Raw genomic sequence first — 17,446 nt, 5'->3', positions numbered from 1 at the left:
GCCTATGGGCATGTGTAATTGCTAAAGGGAAGTGACAGGTGTCAAGCTGCAGACAAAGATAAACAGGGTTTCCAGGGCTGGAAAGAGAGCTCAGAAGTTAAGAGTGCATACTGCTCTTTCAGTGGCTCACAACAGCCTGTAACTCCAACTCCAGGAGACACAATGCCTTCTTCTGGCCTCTGTAGGCACCTACACTCAAATGCACAAACACACACACACACACACACACACACACACTATATATATATAAATATATATAAATATACTATATAAATATATATATTTAGTATATTTAGTATATATACTAAATATACTAAATATACATACATACACACACAGTGTGTGTGTGTATGTATGTATATTTATATATAATTTAACAAAGAAAAATATGTCTGCCACACACACACACACACACACACACACACACACACACACACACACCAAGACTCAGGATGGACCATCATGGGAAAGGGTGCAGCATGACTGTGAAATCCACAAGTCAGAGAGGACTGGACTGAAACCCTGTCTTCCGGACATAACACACTGCTGCACAGGAGTTACCTGCACCAAATCAAGCTAGTCAATATTCTAGTTTACTAGCCCCCACTGCTAGCTGAGGTGTTGTTTTTCTTTCTTAACTGTTGCTGCCTTTTAAGCTATGGCTCTCCTATTCAACAACCACCACTCCACAACTACCAGCAGCAACTCAGCGGCTAGGCTGCAAGAGCCAAAGCCAGAGGTAATTCTGTTCCCTCACACACCAACTCTTTGAAAGCTGCTAAGGAAACTTATTTAAATCTCTGTCTCACTGAAGAACTCAAGATTCAAAGGCTGAGGTAGAGCCCTGCTTCCCAGAGAGGCTGAATACCAAGCAGCTGGTCTAGCTCACCCAAGAAGTCCTCGTGCTGGTCCTCTCCTCTCTTTCTCCTCCCTACAGCTTCCTGTCGGTTAGTTACTGACCCAGCCTCCTGACCGCAGGTGAATTTTATTTAGTCAAACACATCTTTGCATCACTAAACAAATGTTCCAGAACATAAACAAAAGTAACACACTACACACTAAACATAAACAAAAGTAACACACTAAAATAACACTCTATAACACTGAGGAGTAATTGACAGTTCATGGTGTGGGGTGGGAAGGATCAGTTTTCTTTAAGGGTATGGCCCCTGGTAAGTCAACCGTATTCCAGGAGTAAGTGGGCAACACAAGTTGGATTCAACAGGTTATTGTGGTGGTGTGAAAAAAAATGGCCCCCAAAAGGAGTGGCACTATTAGAAGGTGTGGGTTTGTTGGAGTAAGTGTGTCATTGTGGGGGCGGGCTTTGAGGTCTCTTTTCTCAAGCTTCTCTCGGTGAAACAGTCAGTTGACTTCCTGTTGCCTCTGAGTCAACATTTAGTACTCTCAGCTCCAGCTCCACATCTGCCTGCAGGCCACCGTGTTCCCATCCTGATGATAATGGGCTGAACCTCTGAAACTGTAAGCTGCCACTCAATTAAATGTTTTTATTATAAGAGTTGCCATGGTCATAGTGTCTCTTCACAGCAATAAAAAAACCTAAGACAGAGTATGCAAAGTTAAGAGCAGGTAGCAGGGGTTGGAGTTCTGGGAGGAGTCAACTTTCCAATAATTAATAAAATACTATACTTTAAAAGAAATTATCTTCTCACTTATACTTATAGTGTCACTTCCTTCAGGAAAAATCTTGTCAAGTTAAATCTGAGAAGATACTCATTTACCCAAGAAAATTTATGCATTAACATAAAGATGGACATTCTATAGCCACATTGCTATGTTAAGAATCAAGGGAAAGCCAAGAATGGTGATGCACACCTTTAATCCCATGAACTCGGAGGCAGAAGCAGGCAGATCTCTGTGAGTTCAAGATCAGGCTGGTCTACAGCGAAAGTTTTAGGAAAGCCAGTTGCATAAGACCCTGACTAAAATAATAACAGTAATGATAATAATAGTCAAGGGATACAGTGCTTGATCATATTTCTGGACAGTTTCACAAAAATTAATGCCAATCCAGAGAATAAATATCATGAAAGGAAACAACAACTGGGTGGCTAAAGTTGTGCTGTCTGCAAGGGAAACTAGGTTCAGTGAGAGGTCAGCAAAATCCTGTGTGGGGGCAACCTGAATTCCTCAGACAATGAGCAGAGTGTCAGGATAGACCAGTGCTTCTAGGTCTGTGCTGGTGATTTTTTTCTTTTGGCTGTAACAGAATGCCTGACAAGAAGATCTTAATGAAGAATGGTTTGTTTGAACTCACAGTTTGAGGGTGCAGTCAGTCCTTCAGGACAGGGAAGGATGATTAAGCCAGTTATATCGAATCTGCCATCGAGAAGCCAAGAGAAAGAAATATTGATGCCCAATTTCCTTTTTCCTTTCATATAGTCTGGCATCAGGGATGGTGCTACCCACATCAATTAAGGTTTTCTCACCTTAATTAACCCAATCTAGAAACTCCCTCAAAGACACACCCACACTGGTTAGATGGCTCACTTGGTAAACCTACTTGGCAGACAACCCTGACTATCCCTGGAGTACACATAAAACCCTAGATATGGTCAGGCGTTGATGGCTCACACCTTTAATCCCAGCACTCAGGAGGCAGAGGCAGGTGGATCTCTGTGAGTTCGAGACCAGCTTGGTCTACAAAAGCGATTTCCAGGATATAACCTGCAAAGCCACAGAGAAACCCTGTCTGGGAAAAAAAAAAAAAAAAACTAGATACTGTGGCATCCATGTGTGACCTCAGCATTCCTACAGAGAGATGGGATGCAGAGACAGAATTGCCTTGAAACTGAGGGACCAGATAGCTGAAGTATGCAGTGTGAAAGAAACAGCAAGAGAGACCTCACCTCAAAACACGATAAAAGAAGAAGAACAACTCCCAAAAGTTGTCTTCTGACCTCCATACATGCACATGGCATGCACATGACTGAACTCATATATACACATCATACACACCAATTATTTATTATTATTATTATTATTATTATTATTATTATAATGATAAAGACTTGCTCAGAGGTTCATTTCCTAGGTGACTCTTAATCTGTAAAGTTGACAGTCTCACACCTGCTAAAAGGAGAAACTTGTGAAGCTTTAAACAAAACCAACGCTTGTCACTTACCCCAGAGATTCTGGTCTGCTTTGCCTGGGATGTTCCTAGTCATCAGTCATTCTGTAAGTTCTCCAGATGACTGCATTGCATATCCAGAGTTGAGAACCATTTGGTTAAACGATCTAAAATTACAAATAAGCTTTCTAAGAACATGCTTACATTTTGCTGTAATTCCAGTACTAATTAAGACATTCGAACTGCCCATACGTATGCCACTCTTTATGTAAACTTAAATGTTAACACCTACAGTGCACAAGTCTATCAAATCCCAATGAAATTGATCTGTCAAATTTATACAATGTCATCACAGACAAAATCATAAACATCGTATCAATAACACTAGATCTTCGAGCCTGGTGGACCTCTTTGGACTGCTAAGACCTAATATAAGAGCTAAATCAATCTAATTTAGTGGGGGGAAAAATCAGGAGAAACTGGTATGTGGCTCATGCTACAGCACTTACCTAGCTTTTAGGATACTCTGGGTTTTATCCTCAGCACCACAGAAAGGGGAGAATGTTACGATAAATCTTTCTGCCAAAAGCCGCCAAGCCCCATGGCCATATGTGCGCTTTACGCCAGCCGCCCGCCCAAGTTAGGCCCAAATGAATACACAGAAACTTGTATTAGGTTCAAAGCTGCTTGGCCATGACTAGGATTCCTCATCTGTTAGCTCAGTCTTAACTATCATACTTCTATATATTTTATAAGACTTATCTTATCGGACGTCTTATTGGCGTCCCACCTTGCTGGTGGATCATATCCTGCCACTGGAGGAGGATGGGGAAAAAGGGATCCTTCCTGTTTCTCCTTTTCTTAAATATGAGTCTCCTTGCTATGTCACTTCCTGTCTGGATCAGCACTTCTCTACTACATTTCCCAGAATCCTCTTTGACTCCTAGTGCCGTCTACTTGCTGTCTCATTGGCCAAACAATATTTTATTTAACAATCAATAAGATAAACATACACAGTACATTCCCCATCAGCAGAATGGATAGGCAGTGTATTTAATCAGCTATAATTGAAAATAACCAGAAAAGATTCCTTATCAAGCATAATTTAGGACGCAGTATAACCAAGACTTGGTTTGTCCCTCTTGCATGTGCCCTGGCCCCACTCCATATCCTTACTTTATTTTGATGGTGATGACATTTTTCTCTGCCAGTGCAGGAACTCCAGCTTCAGATCATCACAGAGTTTCAACCTGAAAGGCAACAGGGGTCTTCATTACTTTCAGGACAATGATCCTGAAGACTCTTATTGGATCACAAGCAAGGCCTTAACAACAACGGAAAGTAAGAACTACCCATTAATATAATACCAGACAATCAAGCTGAGTTTTAAAAGGTTGCTATAAACAAACATTTGGAAGAAGCAGAAAGGAAAAGACCAACTAGGAAAGCTCTGTGTGACTCCTAACTGGAGATACAGTGGTTGAATTAGAAAATGACCATGTCAATGGCAGACTTTTGCTTAAGGAGGTGAATTTGAGTTGTATTTTGAAAGCTAAAAGGGCCTCAGAAAGACTTCAGCAAAGGCAGGAAGAGATGGTCATAACGGGACAGCTCCCAGTCTTAGTAGACCCTAGACCTTAGCACAACTGACTCCATGATGGAAGCATCATTTAGGGTGTAAAATTCATCACATAGACAGCACCAGCAGCCAAAATTAAAATAAATACTTAATCCATCAAAGACCATAGTTCTGGGAAAGTCTCTAAATGTACTAACCTTGCTTTTTGGCTTCTGTAGTTCCACTTCTCAAAAACTGTTCTTGTTAACTAAAGTATGTCAACCCAGAACATGGTTTGTTGTGTTTAAAAGCTCACCATCAGAAAGGCTCAAGGCTACACTGGGATCCTGAACACCCACCTGGTGTAGTCACTGGTAAGCTAATAAAGACTTTCCATTGGCTTCAACCCATGTCCAAGCAATCTTCCTTCCCCACAGCAATGGTCACATTTGTTTTAGAAAGATTACTTTGGTAAGTGGGAATATATTGAAGAGAATAAGTTTTTAAAATAGAAACCAGTTAGAAGGAGATGGGAATTCTCTACATCTAAACCTGTGATGAAGCAGTGAAAACACAAAAAGAAACATGGAATGGACTGAAGGGAATTGAAGAGTGTTATACAGTAGCTGAATTAGTTATGGAATGTCCCAAAGGGGAAATGATTCAGGATGACCCACTATTTTCTGACCTAGGAAGCTAAGAGGTTATTGGCACTGTTAACTAAGATAATTTAGAAATAGTAGCAAGTTTGGAGGGATAGATTATAAATTCAATTCAACATATTAAGCTATCAACATATATGTAGTTCAACATACAAAAATAGTCCTGTATGTAACAAAAACAGAGACCAGTTCACACTGCAAACCTAACTCTAAGATCAGCCAAACTCTGAAGTCATGGCATTGTGCAACTATGGCATAAATATAAAGGGTCAGAATTCAAGACAAACGTACAAGTAGGAGAATGAAAGCGGTAGGAACATTTCAAATAAATAAGAAATGTCACATTCACAAATAATGCCCAGTACAACAGTGTAAAGGATATTTTGCCAAACTGGCGTGAGCCCCCAAAGAGGTCTAGCATGAGGAAGAAAAAAGGCTTTTATGTGATGGTAAGACAAAATGGATGCTGACCTCACCCTTTCCCAGATCCAACTCAGGGGTACTGGAGAAGAACGTTGGTCACTTGGTGAGGACACAAGGAGAGGGAGCCTTAGAATTTTGAGGTATCAACCAGGGCAACCTGCTGTTCCACTACCTAGCTTCTTTGTTTTGTTTTGTTTTGTTTTTTGTTTTTTGTTTTTGTTTTTGTTTTTGTTTTTTTATTTTTCGAGACAGGGTTTCTCTGTGTAGCTTTGGAGCCTATCCTGGCACTCGCTCTGGAGACCAGGCTGGCCTTGAACTCACAGAGATCCGCCTGCCTCTGCCTCTGCCGAGTGCTGGGATTAAAGGCGTGCACCAACACCCCTACCTAGCTTCTTAAAATCATAACTAAATGTAAGAGTTGTAGAAATAGTGGGTAAATATGTACCACATTTTCATTTTCCATTCATCTGTTGTTAGACATCCAGTCTGGTTCCATTTCTTTGCTTTCGTGGATAGAGCAATAAACACTAATGAGCAAATACCTCTGTGGAAGAACATGGAATCCTTTTATAGCTGGATACCATGGAAACACCAGTTTTAAGTTGTTGAGAGTAACATCCTTGCAAGGTCTGGAGGGAAGGGAAGTGTTCCTTCTTCAGCTTCTGTGGCCCTGCTGAGGGGAAGTCCTCCTCAAACCTACACTAGAACCTCTGCTACAGTGGAGAGGATTGGGACCCTGAACGGGCAAAATGGGAGAAAGTTCAGCAAAGAAGTCTTCTTAAACTGTTCCCACTTGCCATCCCTTATCCCCCCCAGAAATCTTTGTGGAACTATATATAGTTGAAATAGGCACACAAATCAAACATCGACTGATAATAAATCATAAGGAAATTTATTTTAAAACAATTCTTTGAAAAAAAAACAATTCTTTGGTATACATATAATTTTACTCTATAATAAAGAGTAAAGAAATTAGAATGAATATGATTTTTAAGAAAGAATTAATCTTTGATGACTATGGTAATAGTACACAGAACATCTTCAATGTTTTTAAGGGTTGATAAATAATCTGATTTTGTAATTTTTAGTATTAAGAAAGACCCTTTATATAAATATGTTGTGTAAAATTGTAAACAAAAAATATGTAGGAAAATTTCAGAAATTATTGGAAATTCTGTCCTAATCCCATTTAGTAATTTTTCTCTATGAAACTCAAGTCAGCAATGAAACTCAAGTGAACAACTCAAACAGTAACTTTTGGGGGGGGTTGTTGTTGTTTTGGTTTTATTCCAGACAGTGTTTCTCTGTAGCTTTGGAGGCTGTCCTGGAACTAGCTCTTGCAGACCAGGCTGGTCTCAAACTCACAGAGATCCACCTGCCTCTGCCTCCCAAATGCTGGGATTAAAGGTATGCACCATCACCACCCAGCCTCAAACAGTAAATTTTTGTGCAAGCCACATGTGTATGTATGAGTGTGTGGTATGTGTGCATGCATGTGGCTTCCCATTGTGTTTATGTGTGTATGGATGTGTTTAAGACCCAGAGGTGTCTTCAATTGCTCCCCATCCTGTTTGTATGTGGGTGAGTGTGTATATGGCCTAGAGGTGTCTTCGGTTGCTCCCCATAATGTTTATGTGTGTGTATGTGATATATATAATCAGTTCTCTTCATCTAGAAATGATGGGGAATGTACTGTGTATGTTTATCTTATTGATTGTTGAATAAAATACTGTTTGGCCAATGGCAGCAAGTTAGGCAGGACTAGGAGTCAAAGAGAATTCTGGGAAATGTAGTAGAGAAGTGGTGTTAGGACAGTAAGTGACATAGCAAGGAGACTCATATTTAAGAAAAGGAAACAGGAAATACCCCCGTTTCCCCTTTGCCTCCTCCAGTGGCGGGATGTGAGCCACCGGCAAGGAGGGATGCCAATAAGGCATCCGATAAGATAAGTCTTATAAAATATATAGATTTATGATAATTAAGACTGAGCTAAAAGATGAGAATCCTAGTCACTGGCCAAGCAGCTTTGAACCTAATGCAAGTCTCTCTGTGTATTCATTTGGGCCCTAACTCGGGCGGGCAGCTGGCGTAAAGCTCACTCGTGATGGTAGGGCTCGCAGCTTTTGGTAGAAAGATTTATCGTAACATAGAAAACCCCTACAAATATTATCATACCTAATACCTTGTATGCTAATTTTTAACTGATTTAAATAAAAAAGGAAGTATGAATACCCATTGGCTCTGGGTCCTGTCCATCTGTCCCTGACTTCTAGTCTTTCTCGTCCATTGTTCATGTTCATCCTAATGAAAGCAGTAAACATATCTTCCGTCTTTTTAAATCTTTCAACAGCTCTGAATACTCCTTGTAGAAAACTCTTTGCATTTGGAGAAAAGAACTGAGTTTGAGACCTGACTGCCAGCTGCTCCAGATTGGACAACAGACAAGTCTCCTCAACACTCTGGACCTTAGAGCGAAAAGACTGAGAGTTTCTCTGCATCGCAAAATTATGAGCAAACAACAGACACCACACATAGCCGAGAGCCATAAGCCACAAAGCTCTATCAACATTAAAAACATTATACGTGGTAACTAAAGTTTCCATTGATTCCATCACAGACCCCCACTTCCCTACATTAACCTTCAATTTTAATCAGATGTCTCCAGACTAGCATTAGCACAGACTTACTGAGTTCCTATTATGTGTGAAGCACTGTGCTAAGATCTCAGCTCCTGAAGAGAAGGAGCTGGAAACTGCATAAGCTCAGCTGTGCTATTGAATGCAACAGAATAGAACAACCTTGAGACACACTGTACACAGTAATGCCTGACATTCTTAGCATCTAAGGTTCTTCCTTCTCTTTGTATTCTTTTACTTATTAAATTTCATGAATGCCAAGAGAGCAAACATGTTCTCCATTACTGAAATGGCCTTAGAACACCATATCCTCAGAGACAAAAACTCTTCCCACTTAATCAGTCCATTTAAAGTTATGGCATGATATAATAGCAAATTATATTTCTTAGTTATAAATGGGAAAGTTGACAGATTCTCAAGACCCTAATTCTTCCCTTAATTATACATCTCCATCCCTAACCACAAGAGCCTGCCCTAGTCCTAAGATTTCCCTACAGTGGTGAGTGTGCGTAAGAGCAAAGCTTCTTTGCCTAGGCTAGGATTCGACTCTCAGTGCATCCTCTGGATTCCACCATATTGTCTGATGGGTTTACCAAGAATGCTCTGCCCAAGAAAAAGAGTAGATAGAGCTGGTTCTTTTTTTCCTAGCCATGTTGGAGAAAGAGGAGAATGGAAAGAAACAGAGTGGGAGAGGATGTCATCGATATAGACCACCACAATCATGTAAAATGGCATTCTAATCTCTTTATAGACATCTGGCACTTGCCCCTTCATGCTGGATTTAACCTTGAGGAGCAGTTGTATGTCCCTGAGGGCTACATTATAGACTGAGTTCTTTTTCTCTGGAAGAAGAGGACAGATATGTGTTCCCTGAACCACATAGTCTAATACTGTCTACCATTGAGAATTGAACAAGTCAAGCTGCCTTGCTTGGGCTCAAGTTTCCTAATCTGTCAAATAAGGGGAATTGAATTGTTTGTCAGCTTTCCATTGCTATGAAAATAAATAACTCATAAAATCAGTTGAAATGAGGAAGGATTTTGTCTCAAGGTTTCATATATTTCATTATGTGGTCCCTTGATCCCATCACTTTGGGCCTGAGGTTAATTATCATGGTGGAAAGCAAGTGGTTAACCAAAGATGCTCATATCATGGCAGAGGGGAGGAAGGGAAGGAAGAAATGATATAAGCCTATCAATAGTTTTACCCATTGATAAGGTCAAGAGTTCCTCATAAATCAATCACTTTCTAAGGGCCCAACCCCTAAACGCTGCCATATTAAGGACTATGCCTTCAAACCATAAGCCAACTATAACAGTTGAGCTAGATGGTCTCCATGTTCCTCTCCATACTAAAATAATATAAGTTTTTAAGATATCCTGAATTAAGCTTTATAATTTCAGTGACATTAGAAAGTGATAAATTGTTTTTTTAATCATTGATATGAATTATGTATGGTCATTCTTCATTTATCATTATATTTCAGGAGCTGATTCCCAGCCAGAGCTAGGCTGCATGCCAGGATCAATGATGTGTGGAGAAAGGGCTTCTAGATGAGAAGTATGACCACACTCGTACAAAAAAGAATGGATAGATCCTATGATTCATTTTAACATTGTTCACAAACATTTATTCCCTCTTTATAAGAAGGTCACATATGAATTCCCTTGCCACGCAGGTCATTCTTCCCACTGCACTAGCATTGAATTGGATGGTTAAGCCAACAGTATATGTAAAAATATGACCTAATTCCCATCTAGTTCACATATTGGATTTGTTTGATTCAACTATGTCTCTTTGTGCAGTGACCTTTGGCCACAAGAAAGGCACATCTCATTAGTGGCTACTTCTTCAGCCAGACTCACAGAATCACATGACACACATGGTGACTGAATTTGACATGCAATCTAAACCAGAACCATGACTACAAAGCCACAGCTGCAAGCATGTAAAGTGAAAAATAAATCTTGTTAGTATAAACCAGATATACTGAGGCAGCTTACTCTTATACAGCAACCCCTCTGCAGCACCCATTACAAGGCATATTAAAGGTGTGCTTGCCTAGGATCTTAGTAGCTGGCCCATTCACTCATTAACTCTCTGCTTCTGGCCTCACTGCTCTTCTGTTCTTTACAAAGTATTCCATTAAAAAGTTATTTGGTTGAAAACAGCTTGGTATTGGCATAAAAACAGACAGGTGGACCAACCAATGGAATCAAATCAAAGACCCTGACATCACACCTGCACACCTATAAATACCTGATTTTTGACAAAGAAGCTAAAAATATAACATGGAAAAAAAGAAAGCATCTTCAACAAATGATGCTGGTGTATATAACTGGATGTTAATGTGTAGAATAGAACCTACTATTGTTATTTTGTTAAATGGTGTTCTCGTTTACTTTCAGTTGCTGTGATAAACACCATGACCAAAAGCAACTTGGGGAGGAAGTGTTGGTTTATTTGGCTTATAGATTACAGACCACCATCAAGTGATGCCAAGGCAGAAATCTGAAAGCAGTAACCAGGAGGCAGGAATTGAAGCAGCTACCACAGAGGAACACTACTGGTTTTCTCCCCCTGGCTTGCTTAGTTAGCTTTCGTACACAGACCAGGACCATATGCCCAGAGATGACACTGCCCACAGTCAGCAGTGCCCTCCCGCATCAATTACTAATCAAGACAATGTCCCACAGACATGCCCACAGGCCAATCTAATAGAGGCAATTCAATCTAGGCTCCTTTTTCCCTGATGTGCCAGGTGGGAACCCAAGACTAGCCATCCCAAATGGTTACGCTGTCAAACTGCCATCTAAGTATTTGTGTTTGTAGTCACAGAGTAGGGCTGCTCCCTACCTGAGTCAAAGAAGCTTCTTTGTGCAACCATCAATGGAGCAACATAAAACTGGCCAACATGTTGAGAACCAGATACTGAGTGCTCAGCTCTAAATGAGACAGATGAAGTATGCAGCCAACCACCAACACTCAGGAATGTCACAGAAAGAATGTAAGAGCTGATGGGTGGGAAGAAGTGTCATGAAAAGCTGTCTTCTGAACATGGCATGGTCCTTGCACTCATGAATTCATAGTAGCTGTGGTTAACCTGCACAAGATCTCCACAAGACCAAGACAGCCAAATTTCCAACATAGGTTAAGTAGATCTCTAGGCTCACTCCTTACTGAGTAGCTATTGGCTGGGAGAGAACCTCCTCCTTTAGGGACATTCCTACTGGTAGACATGAAGTTGAGATGGAGGTATGATGGGGGATTAGGAGTTGGGGGATATGAGGAGTACATACAATCATGCTTCATTGTATACATGTATGACATTCTCAATTTTCAACAAAATATTAGCAAATAAAATCTAAGAATATACTTAAAAAGAAATTATTTGGGTGGCTCAAACCTAATCACAGCCCCACTAAAAGTAGTGAATATTTTTTATGGTGGGGTAAAGAAATATCAGTTTCAAAGAACAAAAAGAAACAAGCCTGCTAATGCAGGCCTTTAATTTCAACTACTCAGGAGGCTGAGACAGGAGGATTGCAAAATCAAGGCCACCTAGGCAACTCAGTGAAACGGTCTCAATTTCCTTTAAAGATTGGGTGGAGTTCCGTGGCAGAGCTCTTACCAAACAAGTTCAGTCTCCAGGTTTTCAAAAAGTAAAAAGGACTGTGTGCTATTGTGGCATTGAAGGTGGGGGAGGGGAGCAAAGACTAGACAGTAGCTTTTAGGTATTATGGGAAACTTCCAGGCAACCACCAAGGCAACAGGCAGCATGGAACAGTGCTGGATTCGGCTTCATCACAGTGACGTTTTAAAAAGGCATTCCTCCCTACAGCCTTCAGGTAAAAGCCCAACCCAGCTACCACCACAAACAACGAACCAGTTGACTGCTTGAAGCTGACCTAAGAGAACTGGACAATGAGGGCTAACTTAAGCAAGGCATCATGGTTGTGGTAATTATATCAGCAACAGAAAACTACCAATAAATGAATAAAATCTGGTTTACCCATATAATCAAATACTGTTCACCAGACTACACAATGGGAAAATCTAAAAATAATTATATTGGATGATAAAAGACCAAAAAAATATGTGATACATGACTTCATCTCTGTAAAGTTCTTAAAATGTACTCGGGAAAAAAGCAGATCCCAGGTGGAATGGGAATGGTTAGGGTTATAAAAGTCCATTAGAAAATTCAGATTGTAATGCGTATTATATAACTGAATTAAGTTGTTTATTATCTTTTATGGAACGGTGACTTCATAGATATACACATAAATTAAAACTCAAAAACCACACATTTTAAATACTGTAATTTATTTTAAATGGATAATATAGAAAAACAAGACTTTAATTCATGAGTAAATTTAATATCATTTTATTAAGTTGACAAAATCATGTGCATTCCTATCTAAATTGTTTAAAGTTTACCATCTAGAGGACAGTATGATTCTGTAACTATTCTGAACCAGCACATTCTAGCTGCCTTAGAATTGTCCTTAGCAACATTACAACCACTAGCTTGAGTTGGAAAATAAACAGAAATTTAATCAAGGTGCAGTCTGACCCTCCATTTTCCAACTTACTTAGTGATCTCTAAACTTTGCTCCACAGCTCTGGGTTTCACTGCAGTGTGAGAAGTAGCTGGAATTTTCTTTAGGCAGCCAAACAGCTCCCAAACAGAGACACAGAGACATTATTAACTATGAATACTTGGCCCTAGCTTAGGCTGGTCCCACCTGCTCTTTTAACTTAATTTAACCTGTTTCTGTTCATCTACACTTTGCCTCAAGGCTTTTTACCTTTCTTTCATTCTGTATGTCCTACTTTCCTGTTTCTCTTTGTCTGTCTAGCTGGACCCTGATGTCTCCCTGTTGTCTCGGTTTCTTTCTCCCTCTAAATTCCTCCTCCTTACTCTCCCTGCCTGCAAGTCCTACCCATACCTCCTCCCTCACTATTGACTGCTCAGCTTTTTATTAGACAAGTCAGGTGCCTTAGGCAGGCAAGGTACAACAGTGACACATCTTTACATAGTTAAACAAACACAACATCTTCACATAGTTAAGCAAATATTCTGCAACATAAACAAATGTCACACATCTTTACACAATTAAACAAATGCAACACATCTTTGCATAGTTAAACAAATATTCCACAACAGTGAGACATTCTACTAATTTCTTGCATGAGTCATATATATTCAGTTAGGTCCAAGGATACAGTAAGGCCAAAGTCTGCTCATTCAGTCATTATATATTGGCAGTTTCAATGTGGTGTGAGGAAAGGAAAAAAAATGTTTCCTCTATCTGTACAAATTCTTGGCTGGAGCCTCTGTAATAAAAGGCAGATTAACAAGAGAAAAAGAAACAGAAACTTACTAACATGTGTATTTCAAATGCACATCAGAGTTACCCAGGGAATAAGAAATCCCCACGGTGGTTTAGCAATCTGGTTTAGAACAATATCTTCAACAGAGAGAAACAAACCAGAGAAGAGCTAAAACAAAGGAAAGTGACTCAAGTCGGCTACCCCAGGACATGTGAAGAAGCCAGTGTGTAGGGGAAACTGTAGCCACGCCTACTTAGGGGCTGGCAGGTGTACCTGACCATGCTTGCAAGGGCGTGGTCAGGGTGACATAGAGTGAGACTTTCAGGGGACTGCGTTTCTGTTTCGGTTTCACTTTTGTACTTGCTGGACAAACTGCTGCCACACCGGCTGGCTAGGTTGCTCTGTAAGTAAGGATTTTCCCTATTAAATACCCTTGTATTTCTACCTGACTCTGTATGGTAATTTCCCACTATATCTGGTTGTCAGGAGCGGGATATTGGAAACCTACACCCTACATTTGGGACAGGCTGTGGGTCCCACCAGGCCTGCGGCCTAGGCTGGGAAAGGTCCCTCTCTTCACAGGTGCTCCCGGCTCCCAGCCAACCTGCTGCTGCTGAGCTGCTCCCAGCTTGGAGACTCACCCAGGCCTCCAGGTGTGGGTAGGCAGCAGTCCGAGCTGGTCCCGAGCGCACAGTGGCTAAAGGGGGAACTGTAGGGGAAGCTGTAGCCAGCCCCTAAGTAGGTGTGGCTACAGTTTCCCCTACACCAGTGCTAAGGGTAGAAAGGTAGATGCCAGTTAGGTTTTGTGGTTCCTCTGTGGTTCCTCCAGGCTGACAAGGAGAGAGGTAACCTCAGGTTGGTGATGAACTTCAATCCTCAGCCTTTCCCTGTAGAGAAGGGACTGCCCTCTTTGTGAACTTGCGTCCTGCTGCCGCTGAGCCCCACCGCCACATGTGAGCTTTACGACAGCCACCCGCCCGAGTTAGGCCCAAATGAATACACAGAGAGACTTGTATCAGTTACAAAGCTGCTTGGCCAATGACTAGGATTCTCATCTGTTAGCTCAGTCTCAATTATCATACATCTATATATTTTATAAGTCTTTCTTATCGGACGCCTTATTGGCGTCCCTCCTAGCTGGTGGATCACATCGTGCCGCTGGAGCAGGAGCCGAGGGGAAAAGAGGGTGACACTTCCTTTTTCCTCTTCTTAAATATGTCTCCTTGCTATGTCACTTCCTGTCTGGAACACCACGTCTCTACTACATTTCCCAGAATCCTCTTTGACTCCTAGTCCAGCCTAACCTGCTGTCTCATTGGCCAAGCAAGTACTTTATTTATAAACATACACAGAAGTATTTCCCCCCATCAGTCATAGCAGGGAGCTTTTCTTGTTTCTGCTTCTCAGCCTCTGGCTTACAATCAATCTCAGTACAAAGCATACTTTGGCATGGCAGACAGGGCTACCATGCATCGGGATGAGAGGCTACTGAAATGGGGTCCTACCTCACATAATCTACTGGGGAGAGAGAGAAATGACATGGTACTAGAAGACTGACTGATGCTACAGTCCACTGAAGAAGGTATGTGTCTGTGATAATATAGGGAATATTCTAAACACACCCCAGGCTACACAAAGAGCCCTCTAGTTAGGAACTAATAAGACTCCTACCAAGATCTCAGGTTCAGGGATAGAGAGTGAAGAGTACTTGCTGTTCAACTTCTAGCACCCATGTGGCAGCTCACAACCACCTGTAACTCAAGTTCCAAGGGCTCCAACATCCTCTCCTTGCCTTTGCCGACACCAAGCACACATGTGGTACATGCAGGACACACATAAACTAAAATCTTAAAAATTGGACGTGAAAATATATAAGCATCTCAGGTTCATTAGCAAATGATACAACATAAAGTACCTTCAGTAAGAAGCCCAAATGGAATGCAAGTCTTAGTCTCTATTCATATCAATTAGCCTGAGAACCTACTCCCTCATTTTAGCTCTATCTCCAAAAGTGTGTACTGAGGATAAAGCAAGATGACCGGTAAACAGAACTATGCATACATACAGCACTCTGGCACTTGCCAGCATGTGACAGGCCGGTAGTGCAGAAAAGAAAAATAGAGGTGAAGCAGTGGCATCTTCATGGGCTGTGAAGCCCAGGGCTGAGGATGGCTCAGCAATTTAGAGCACCAGTTGCTCTTCTAAAGGACCCAGGTTCAATTTCTAGCACCTGCATGGTGGTTTGCAATCATCTATAACTCAAGAGGATCCAAGGATTCTTTGGACCTCAGCCAGCATCAGGCACACACACGATGCACAGACATACAGACAAAACACCCATATACATAGAAATGACACTTTTTAAAACTGGGAGAAAAAAACCCACACAGAAGGCCCTTTGAAATGGTTATAATATTTTGAGTCATAGCTAATGGGAGAGATCCTTCTGTTTCTCTTATTGGTTGATGAATAAAACACTGTCTGGCCAATGAGGCAGGAATATAGGTAGGACTAGGAGATGAGGAGAATTCTGGGAAAGGTAGGCAAGAGAGCCCTCCAGAGATAGTCACCACACATAGGACTGGGAAGACAGGACTCATCAGGAGTTCTCCAGTAAGATAAGACCATGTGGAAATATATACATTAATAGAAATGGGTCATTAATTAAGACAGAGCTAGCCAATAAGAAGCCCTAGTCATTGGCCAACAGTTCAATAATTAACATAGCATCTCTGTGTGTTCATTTGGTGCTGTCAAGGGCTGCAGGACCCTTGCCGGGCCAAGAATCTCCTGCAACACGTAACAGTAGAAAAATCTAACCTAGTGTGTTCCTGTAACTAAAAATCCTTTTAGGGTGTATGTCTAGAGCCTGGTGTGGCAACACACGCATGCCTGTAATACAACATTGGAGGAAAGTTCAAGGCTAACCTGAGCTACATAATGAGAGTCTGTCTCAAAAGATGAACTGTCTCCAGAGTGGGAGGGAAGCTTGAACAGGAAGACTTGGGAGCTTAGCAAGGATGAGTTTGAGAACTGGGATGGGACAAAGCAGATAAAGCCCACAGTTAAGGCAGAGCAAGAGCAACAACTAAGCCAGTACCAAGCCATGTGTGACTGCTGTTTTGTTTTTAAGGCAGAACCACAGTGGGAACAGAAATTTGAAAGATTCCTCTGTACAAAGTCAGGTACAATGCAGGATATCTGGTACATAGAAACAAACAAACAAACAGACAAAGGATATAGACAGAAAACTCCTTAGAAAGCTTAGAGGGATACAGCTAATCTTCAGCTTGAAAGCTGCTGAGTTTCAGTCCAGATCTTAATAGCCTGGAATGCTCATTGCAGAGTGCCAACAGTATCCAGATATCATTACAAGTGCCTTTTACATGTTTTACTCAACACTTATAGCTACTCCAGGGTAACACTATTGTTCACGTCTGTGGGTGGGACGACTCAGGCCTAACTTGCTATGGCTAAATGCCAATTGGTATTCAAATCTAGCCAAGCCAAGCTGGCCTCAGACAGAACTGAATGCACTTGTTGAAATGGCCATTTTGTGTATGAAGCACAACTGCCCTGGATAATTGTAAGAACTAAGTGACGATAGAAATAAAGGGAGGGGAAAGAAGGGAAAATGAGATGAAGGATCAAGTTAAAGAGGATTTAAGTGAGGTGTGGTGGTGCACACCTGTGAGATCAGCACTCAGGAGGCAGAGGCAAATGCTTGCCAGAAGAGGGAAAC

The sequence above is a fragment of the Cricetulus griseus genome, chromosome 2, assembly GCF_003668045.3.
Source record: "Cricetulus griseus strain 17A/GY chromosome 2, alternate assembly CriGri-PICRH-1.0, whole genome shotgun sequence".
Taxonomy (NCBI): domain Eukaryota; kingdom Metazoa; phylum Chordata; class Mammalia; order Rodentia; family Cricetidae; genus Cricetulus; species Cricetulus griseus.
This window is presented reverse-complemented; position numbering follows the sequence as displayed.